Raw genomic sequence first — 11231 nt, 5'->3', positions numbered from 1 at the left:
ATTCAGAAATTTGAAATATATCTGGCACCAACAAAGTTCTTGATTAGAACTGATTCAATGAATTTCAAATATTTCTTGAATGCTAAGATATCTCAGCAGTTAGCTAGAGGTCGTCTATTAGCTTGGCAGATGTGGTTTCAAATGTATGATTTTGATGTTGAATGGATTCCAGGGAATTCTAACTATTTTCCTGATGCTCTTACCAGAGAGATGAATAAAGTTCATGTGTATAGCGAAAGCCTGTTTACAATTGCAGGAACAAGTGCGGCAGATGATTCTTTTGATACGTTTGTACAGCGTTTTCATATTTTAGAATATTTATTATCAGATATCACTGATCAGATTAAAAAGGTAATCGGTCTCCGATTAAGAAGAAATCAGTGGATTCAAAGATGTCAAGCCTGGCAGCATAAGAATGTTGGCATCTTTCTTAACCTCAATGAAGAACTGGTAAAGGTTTATCCTCTACCTAATCTACAAGTCAAGCTTTATTTTATACAGCTTGATGACACTTGGCTTAGTCACTATACTCCAGATATGATCAAGACATTGAAAACTCTGAATTATTATCAGATCATTGGAGCAGTTGATTTCTCTACTTCTATGTATAGCACTGCTAAAATGCTTGATCTTATTGAAGTAAATATGAATGGTCTGGTTGAGCGATTTCTCAAATCCCTTAAAATCCCAGATCTATTTGATGAAATTGAAGCTGCTTATCTACAACAAAATACTGAACATTTTGTGTCTACAGATTCTTTCCCTCAATTTGAGATGTTTCAGTCTTTTGCTGATTGGGAGATACGACAAGGAAGGTGTCAAAAGAAAATTCAAGTCCGAGCTTCTCAATGTATATTACGGACTTTACAATATTTAGCAACATTCACAGAGCCATGGGATTATCAAAGTATGGAATTCCGGAATTCTATTGAGCCTAATCCCTTTTCACAACTCTATGGCAAGGAATCTATTGTGCAATCTAATCTTGCAGCTAATCCAGAACAAATCAAAAAGATTTCCTTATGGCTACAAGAATTTCATTCTTTACAACTGGGGGAGAAAATATCGATGATCAAAACACTTGAAATGTTGCAAGGCGATCAAAAAGTATTTCGCCTAATAGTAAATCAGAAAGCTGTGATTACTATTAATGTATATTCTTGCTCATGGTCTGAAGACGCAGTTTGCCTGATTAATCTACTTCTTTCTAATCGCGTCTGTTCTTCAATGGTATTTGAATTAGGATGGCAAGAACAAGGCAATCTTAGCCATCAATGTAAATTATGGGTTCAATCTAGTATTGAACAATCTGTAAGTATGTTTCAGATCTTTAAGTGGGATTTATTAGATGGTGTTGAACTGGCTGTACAGTCTTTGCCAGTATTCAAGACTAGTAGAAAAGATCGTTTCTTAGGAATAGAAATTGATCCTTTTGCATATGTTAACAGATGGAATAAAGATGATTTCTTATTTCCATCCAAAAGCTTAAAGAAGTCGGCAGATACTATTCGTCTCAATTATGACACCGGACAAAGTTCACGGGCTCCACAAAAAGAGGATTCCTCTATTATCATCCACGATCCAAAAGGAAAAGCTAAAGTGGATACTGAAAAAGATACTGTATTTGTGGACGTATATCAAGATGCGCAAGGCCAAAATGACCCCACTTGGGAAAAAGACTATTTATCATGGCTTACAACAACATGGAAAGATTCCACAGCAACTTTATCGTACGATTGGGATAAGGTCCATACTCCATCCGATTCTGAGTTTGGATACGACAGCGATAGAAGCCCGAAAGGGTCATGGTAAAGAATCTCTTTGTCAGCAATGTGACACTGTTGGTCACATGTTGTGACGAATCTTTGTATATAAAGAAAAGTTGAGTAGACACCGTCAGTGGATAAAGATACTGACAGGACCCTCAATTATTTCTACTTTTATGTCATGCATTAGGTCATATAGATTCGTTTCTTAGGTTATTTAAAGAGAGCTATCTCTCATTGTAAATCATCGTGAGTTTGAGAGTGCAAGTGAGTTTGTGTGTGTATATTCAGAGCTCATATCTACGAGTGTCTGTGATAGTGTAATTTTGCTTTGAATAATATTGAAGCCTGTTGGGCCGCCAGTCTGAGGACTGTTTCTTTTAAGAGCATCGTAATGCCATGAGTGAGATCGTAAGGCGTGTTTGAAGTAAGTCGCAAGGGGCGCAGTTGTCCACGCAGTCTCTGGGTTGATGTGTTGAAGAAATTTGCAGAAGACGTTCGCTTCAATCGTTCCAAGTAAGTACCGAGGTCATCCATCTATTTTTGTCTCTGGGTTGATGTGTTGAAGAAATTTGCAGAAGACGTTCGCTTCAATCGTTCCAAGTAAGTACCGAGGTCATCCATCTATTTTTGGTATCGGAGCCCTGTTCTAGATCCTAACTCACTCCTCTATAGACAGAATTCTATTGAAAGCCAGCTAGCCTTCGAACGGTCACTCTGTTGATCATTGGACTAAGTAGATAAAAGCTTTCATTAGTCTATTTCTGTTATAGTTCATTATGGCCAATCTGTTGCGATCATTTTCATCTATTGATAGAAAAGTCATAACTGAAGTCTCTTCACGATCGTCTGAGTCCGAGTCGGTCGAAAATGAAAATCATGAATTAGTTGAAGACCCTGCACATTGGACTCCTCCTACTCTTAATTCTACTGATATATATAAGCTACCCATGACTTTCTTGTTTAAGAAAAAACATTTTCTGAAAGAGGTAGAAATTACTATTAAGATATCAGGCCCTTCTGTTCAAATCCTTGCTTTGAATTTATTTTCTGATGATGAAATTAAGAAGTTCAGGCAATATGTTAAAGATGGAAAATATTTCTATCTTCATTTTGGGGGGATAAGGATTGGATTAGCTCCACTGTTTCGACATGGAATCAATACTCCCTGTATTGCTGAATTGTTTGACACACGTCATCAAAATTATGAACATGCTAGGATTGGAACCATCCAAGGAAACCTTGCATCTGGTTGTCAGTATGGAACCATATATCCTGATTATGCCATTAGTTTAAATGATGTTCATTTAAAAGATTGTTGGAAATTACTTTCTGGTGTACAAGGGTTAACAATGGCTGAAGAAAGTGAATACCTTTCTGTTATAGGACAAGCCTCATTCCAATTAACTAATACAGCACATCCTAAGCTCAAGCAGCCTGTCTTAAAGGATTGTGTTACAGTAGGCATGTCTAATGCTCAAGTCGAAGGTGTTCTCTATGACCCTACTGAGTTACCTGATAATTGGTATTTCCAATACAAGTCAATAGTTGATACCAAGCAGCCTCAATCTAAATTGAAAAGAGTCACTATTGACAATGGCCATGTCAAGATTATTCCTAAACGACCAGTCGTTTCTAAACCTGTCTCTAAGCCAAAGAGATATGTGTTTCCTATGGTCCCTCATGAAGTTTCTTCTCGAAATCAAGTTTCTGAAAGTATACCTGAAGAAGAAGAAACTGAAGTCATAGGTGAACCCTCTCTGTCACCTCATGAATTGTATATTCCTGAACATAAACCATTTTTACCTTCTGTAAATAAAATGCATAGGATACGTAATGCTTTTCCTCCTATAGAAGACTGGCAATATGCCAATAAACGATTTGTAAAAGGCGGCAAGTGGCCACCCAAGACCAAGTTTTGTACTACTTCCTCCTCTTCTAGACAGCCACCTACTAGAGCTGATTGTGCTCCTCTTATAGAACATAATTCTCAGAATCCTAATGATTTGGATCAGACATATCAAATTGGGAATTATCTTACTACATGGTGTGCTCATGCTGAAGATGTTCTTGATGATTTGGGTTCTCAAAGTGATCAAATCTTAGCAAATCTTCAACTTCTGCAGAATGAACAATCTGCTGAACAGCAGCGTCGAGAAGAAAAAGAGAAGAGAAGAAGGCAAAGGAAGAAAAGAGAAGAACAGCCTCCTAGATTTGTTAAATCTATGGAAATTCCACCTAAATGGGAAACAAGTGAGTCACCTGATGATGCAGTAGATGTCGCTGAATCTAGTAATAGCCAATTGAGTACTAAATCAGTACCACCAAAGTTTACTAGTTTGTATCAAAACAAAGGAGAATTGGCTACTATAGAAAATGCTGCAACTTTGTTTCCATCATTTATTATGCCATCATTGCAGAAAGCAAATCTGCAGAGAGATCCAAAATATCCTAGAGTTGAAGAAGATTTATTTCATACTAATTCCTCTGGATATGTTTTAGATTTGGATAAATCCTCTAATCCAGCAGAATCTATTCGAATTTGGATTGGTGCATTATATCAAATGCAAGTTGTCTCCAAATTAGATAATTTCTCTATTTTCTTGCTGGCGGAGAAAAGAATGGCTGGAATTGTTTGGGATTGGTGGATGAGCGCTTCTCAGGACGAACGCAATAATGTAGCAGCGTTAGGCTTGGCTACTTTAGAAGTTCTCTTGTTAACACAGTTTGTTCCCGAGCCCCAAGATGAAAAGAAAACAATCATTACTGATTTAACCCGCATGCAATTGCATGATTTAAAAGATTTAGATCAGTTTGGATCTGAATATATGGGTAAAATCTACAAAGCAAATCTAGTTAATGATCATACGCAGAAGATTGCTTTTCTTTCTAAATTACCGGGAAATATAGGGGATATGATTATGAAAGATCTAGAAATCCAAGGTAAAAAGATAGACCAAATTTACTGGATTGATCTCCTATTTCGTTGTCAAGAGAAAGTAAAATATTTATGTTGGCAAAAACAGGTACATGATATTTCACCTAATCTGAATGTTTGTAGATCTGTGTTACCCTGGACTCCTTTTAAGAAAAGGAAGGCAAAGAAATATGGTAAATACAGAACTAAAAGAATTGTAAATCCAAAGAGACCATTCAGAAAGTTTAGGTATGTCAAAAAGAGGAAACTGCCAAGAAAAGATAATGCTTGCTTTATTTGTAAGCAAGAAGGTCATTTTGCAAGAAATTGCAAGAAAAGTTCCTCTAATAAGCTAAAAGCCTGTTTTGATATGGAAGAGTTTGCTGATGATTGGTCTGTTGTTGCCTCTGATGATGAAGTTTCAGATGTATATATTCTGACTGATGCTTCTTTATCAGATAATGAATCTGTACATGATTATAGTAATAAGATGAATCTTGCTAATCAAGATTCTGATAATGAATCTGTAGTTTATGAAGAAGATTATACAGATGAAGAAGATAATTTTGTTGATTATGATGAAGATGAAACAGCAGAGTATTCTGATACTTCTGTGACTACTACTACAACTGTTGCTACTGAGAATTCTGTACCTACTTTGCTCTCTGTCAAATCTCAGCCTGTTCAGAATTCTTTATGTCCATATCCTAAAACAGTTGTCTCATCTTCTATTACTAGTTCTGTTGCTGAACAAGCATTTATGAAGAAAATTGTCAGAACTAGTGACATGTTGTATATACCGGTCGAAGTACAAGTCCGTGGAGATTGGATTTCTGTTGATGCATTCATTGATACTGGTGGTTCTAACAATCTTGCTAGACCATCTCTCTTTAAGGGCTTATGGAAACCCTTGCAGAATATCCTTCGTTCTGAAACCATTGGTGGTTCAGTCAATCTGACTCATTATGTTGATAATGTTTCAATGAAACTTGGGGGGAATATTATAAAGATTTCTGCTATTCAACACTATGATAACTCTGCAAGCCTGTTCTTAGGAATGCCTTTCATTAATTCAGTCTTGCCTGTTACCATTAGCAATGATAAAATCAAAGCAGTTGCAATTCCCAGGTTAACATTGGCTAATTCTGAAGCCAGAAGAGATCAGAGTCAGAAAAAGGTAGGTCTCAGAAAGCAATCCCAACCAAGCAAACAATCTCATGATTGGGAAGAAGTTTTACAGATATATGAAGCTAAAGCTCAGCCTACCCAAAAGGCCATTAGAGATCCTAATTGGTCTGAAGATCAAGTTCAAATATTTGAGGAATTACTTAAATGTTGTTCTAACAATCCTCAAGCTTTTTGGACAGCTCAGAGCCCTAGGCAAGAAATAATTACTCTACATGATAATGGAGTAACTGGCAAATTGATACCCTGCACTCCAGATGAAGAAAAAGAAATGCGCAAGCAAATTCAAGAATTGCTTGATTTGAACCTGATTGAAGTAAGTGAATCTCATTATTCATGTTCTGCATTTCTAGTTCGAAATCATTCTGAGATTGTTCGAGGTAAAGATAGGATGGTGATAAATTATAAGCCTTTAAATGCTATTACTAAGAGCTTTAATTATCCCATGCCTCGCCAAGAGACACTAATGCAGAAAATTCATGATAGCAAGATCTTTAGCAAGTTTGACATGAAATCTGGTTATTATCAAATACAAATTGCAGAAGAAGATCGTCATAAGACTGCATTCACATGTCCAGCTGGGTTCTATCAATGGCGTGTTGTGCCATTTGGTCTTAAGAATGCCCCTGCATTCTTCCAACGTAGGATGGATCATATTTTTGGTTCCTATGATTTCATTGTTGTATATATTGATGACATTCTTGTTTTCAGTTCAGATTTAGCTTCTCATTTGAAGCATCTACAAGTTTTTCTCGAAGAAGCTAAGAAGCATGGCTTAGTCTTATCCGAAAAGAAAATGGTCTTATTTCAAGACAGTATTGATTTTCTCGGTATCACAATCCGCCATGGCAAAATTCAGATGCAACCTCATGTTCTTCAAAAGTTATCTGAATTTCCTGATGAACTTCAAGACAAGCCTATGATTCAGAGATTTTTAGGAATTCTGAATTATGTACATAAATATATTCCTAATCTTTCGGCCAAAACCGCCCCTATTCGCGAATTTATCAATGGTGGTTGGTCAGTTGTTGCTACTCAAGCAGTCAAGCAATTAAAACAGGAATGCCAAACCTTACCTATTTTAAAACCTCCTGGTACTGGTTTTCTTATTTTACAAACTGATGCTTCTGATCATTTTTGGGCAGCTACCCTTTTTGAAAAACGGAGAGATGAGAAAGGTAAGGATGAAGAAGTATTATGTGCATATACCTCAGGTGAATTTACTAGTTATCAGAAAGGATATTTCCCTGCAGAAAAAGAAACCTTGGCAATATTTAATGGTATTCAGAAATTTGAAATATATCTGGCCCCAACAAAGTTCTTGATTAGAACTGATTCAATGAATTTCAAATATTTCTTGAATGCTAAAATATCTCAGCAGTTAGCCAGAGGACGTTTATTAGCATGGCAGATGTGGTTTCAAATGTATGATTTTGATGTTGAATGGATTCCAGGGAATTCTAACTATTTACCTGATGCTCTTACCAGAGAGATGAATAAAGTTCATGTGTACAGTGAAAGCCTGTTTACAATTGCCGGAACCAGTGCGGCAGATGATTCTTTTGATACATTTGTACAGCGTTTTCATATTTTAGAATATTTATTATCAGATATCACTGATCAGATTAAAAAGGTAATCGGTCTTCGATTAAGAAGAAATCAGTGGATTCAAAGATGTCAAGCCTGGCAGCATAAAAATGTTGGCATCTTTCTAAACCTCAATGAAGAACTGGTAAAGGTTTATCCTCTACCTAATCTACAAGTTAAGCTCTATTTTATACAGCTTGATGACACTTGGCTTAGTCACTATACTCCAGACATGATCAAGACATTGAAAACTCTGAATTATTATCAGATAATTGGAGCAATTGATTTCTCTACTTCTATGTATAGCACTGCTAAAATGCTCGATCTAATTGAAGTCAATATGAATGGTCTGGTTGAGCGATTTCTCAAATCCCTTAAAATCCCAGATCTATTTGATGAAATTGAAGCTGCTTATCTACAACAAAATACTGAACATTTTGTGTCTACAGATTCTTTCCCTCAATTTGAGATGTTTCAGTCTTTTGCTGATTGGGAGATACGACAAGGAAGGTGTCAAAAGAAAATTCAAGTCTGAGCTTCTCAATGTATATTACGGACTTTACAATATTTAGCAACATTCACAGAGCCATGGGATTATCAAAGTATGGAATTCCGGAATTCTATTGAGCCTAATCCCTTTTCACAACTCTATGGCAAGGAATCTATTGTGCAATCTAATCTTGCAGCTAATCCAGAACAAATCAAAAAGATTTCCTTATGGCTACAAGAATTTCATTCTTTACAACTGGGGGAGAAAATATCGATGATCAAAACACTTGAAATGTTGCAAGGCGATCAAAAAGTATTTCGCCTAATAGTAAATCAGAAAGCTGTGATTACTATTAATGTATATTCTTGCTCATGGTCTGAAGACGCAGTTTGCCTGATTAATCTACTTCTTTCTAATCGCGTCTGTTCTTCAATGGTATTCGAATTAGGATGGCAAGAACAAGGCAATCTAAGCCATCAGTGTAAATTATGGGTTCAATCAAGTATTGAACAATCTGTAAGTATGTTTCAGATTTTTAAGTGGGATTTATTAGATGGTGTTGAGCTGGCTGTACAGTCATTACCAGCTTTCAGAACTAGTAAAAAGGACCGCTTCTTAGGAATAGAAATTGATCCTTTTGCATATGTGAACCGGTGGAATAAAGATGATTTCTTATTTCCATCCAAAAGCTTAAAGAAGTCGGCAGATACTATTCGACTCAATTATGACACAGGTCAGAGTTCACAGTCTTTACAAAAAGATGATTCCTCCATTATCATCCATGACCCTAAAGGTAAAGCTAAAGTTGATAATGAAAAGGATACTGTATATGTGGACGTATTTCAAGATGCTCAAGGACAAAATGACCCAACTTGGGAAAAAGATTATTTGGCATGGCTCACATCAACATGGAAAGATTCCACAACAACTTTATCGTACGATTGGGATAAGGCCAACACTCCATCAGATTCTGAGTTTGGATACGACAGCGATAGAAGCCCGAAAGGGTCATGGTAAAGAATCTCTTTGTCAGCAATGTGACACTGTTGGTCACATGTTGTGACGAATCTTTGTATATAAAGAAAAGTTGAGTAGACACCGTCAGTGGATAAAGATACTGACAGGACCCTCAATTATTTCTACTTTTATGTCATGCATTAGGTCATCTAGATTCGTTTCTTAGGTTATTTAAAGAGAGCTATCTCTCATTGTAAATCATCGTGAGTTTGAGAGTGTAAGTGAGTGTGTGTGTGTATATTCAGAGCTCATATCTTCGAGTTTCTGTGATAGTGTAATTTTACTTTGAATAATATTGAAGCCTGCTGGGCCGCCAGTCTGAGGACTGTTTCTTTTAAGAGCATCGTAATGCCATGAGTGAGATCGTAAGGCGTGTTTGAAGTAAGTCGCAAGGGGCGCAGTTGTCCACGCAGTCTCTGGGTTGATGTGTTGAAGAAATTTGCAGAAGACGTTCGCTTCAATCGTTCCAAGTAAGTACCGAGGTCATCCATCTATTTTTTGACTGCTTGAGTAGCAGCAACGGACCAACCACCATTGATAAATTCGCGAATAGGGGCGGTTTTGGCCGAAAGATTAGGAATATATTTATGTACATAATTCAGAATTCCTAAAAATCTCTGAATCATAGGCTTGTCTTGAAGTTCATCAGGAAATTCAGATAACTTTTGAAGAACATGAGGTTGCATCTGAATTTTGCCATGGCGGATTGTGATACCGAGAAATCAATACTGTCTTGAAATAAGACCATTTTCTTTTCGGATAAGACTAAGCCATGCTTCTTAGCTTCTTCGAGAAAAACTTGTAGATGCTTCAAATGAGAAGCTAAATCTGAACTGAAAACAAGAATGTCATCAATATATACAACAATGAAATCGTATGAACCAAAAATATGATCCATCCGACGTTGGAAGAATGCAGGGGCATTCTTAAGACCAAATGGCACAACACGCCATTGATAGAACCCAGCTGGACATGTGAATGCAGTCTTATGACGATCTTCTTCTGCAATTTGTATTTGATAATAACCAGATTTCATGTCAAACTTGCTAAAGATCTTACTATCATGAATTTTCTGCATTATTGTCTCTTGGCGAGGCATGGGATAATTAAAGCTCTTAGTAATAGCATTTAAAGGCTTATAATTTATCACCATCCTATCTTTACCTCGAACAATCTCAGAATGATTTCGAACTAGAAATGCAGAACAGGAATAATGAGATTCACTTACTTCAATCAAATTCAGATCAAGTAATTCTTGAATTTGTTTCCGCATCTCTTTCTCTTCATCTGGAGTGCAGGGTATCAATTTGCCAGTTACTCCATTATCATGTAGAGTAATAATTTCCTGCTTAGGGCTCTGAGCTGTCCAAAAAGCTTGAGGATTGTTAGAACAACATTTAAGTAATTCCTCAAATATCTGAACTTGTTCTTGAGACCAATTAGGATCTCTAATGGCCTTTTGAGTAGGCTGAGCTTTGGCTTCATATATCTGTAAAACTTCTTCCCAATCATGAGATTCTTTTCTCTGTTGGGATTGCCGTTTATGTCCTACTCTTTTCTGACTCTGATCTTTCCTGGCTTCAGAATTAGCCAAAGTTAACCTGGGGACTGAGACTGCTTTCTTCTTGATATTGCAAATGATTTTATCATTGCTTATAGTAACAGGTAAGACTGAATTAATGAAAGGCATTCCCAGAAAAAGACTTGCAGAATTATCATAATGCTGAATAGCAGAAATCTTTATAATATTCCCCCCAAGTTTCATTGAAACATTATCAACATAATGAGTCAGATTTACTGAACCACCAATGGTTTCAGATCGAAGGATATTCTGTAAGGGTTTCCATAATCCCTTAAAGAGAGATGGTCTAGCCAGATTATTAGAACCACCAGTATCAATGAATGCATCAACAGAAATCCATTCTCCACGAACTTGTACTTCGACAGGTATATACAACATGTCACTAGTTCTGACAATTTTCTTCATAAATGCTTGTTCAGCAACAGAACTAGTAATAGAAGATGAGACAACTGTTTTAGGATATGGACATAAAGAATTCTGAACAGGCTGAGATTTGACAGAGAGCAAAGTAGGTACAGAATTCTCAGTAGCAACAGTTGTAGTAGTAGTCACAGAAGTTCAGAATACTCTGCTGTTTCATCTTCATCATAATAACAAAATTATCTTCTTCATCTGTATATCTTCTTCATAAACTACAGATTCATTATCAGAATCTTGATTAGCAAGATTCATCTTATTACTATAATC

The sequence above is a fragment of the Pinus tabuliformis genome, chromosome 2_2 (assembly GCF_031772625.1).
Source record: "Pinus tabuliformis cultivar Carrire ecotype Pingquan chromosome 2_2, CPIR1, whole genome shotgun sequence".
In the NCBI taxonomy this organism is placed as follows: domain Eukaryota; kingdom Viridiplantae; phylum Streptophyta; class Pinopsida; order Pinales; family Pinaceae; genus Pinus; species Pinus tabuliformis.
This window is presented reverse-complemented; position numbering follows the sequence as displayed.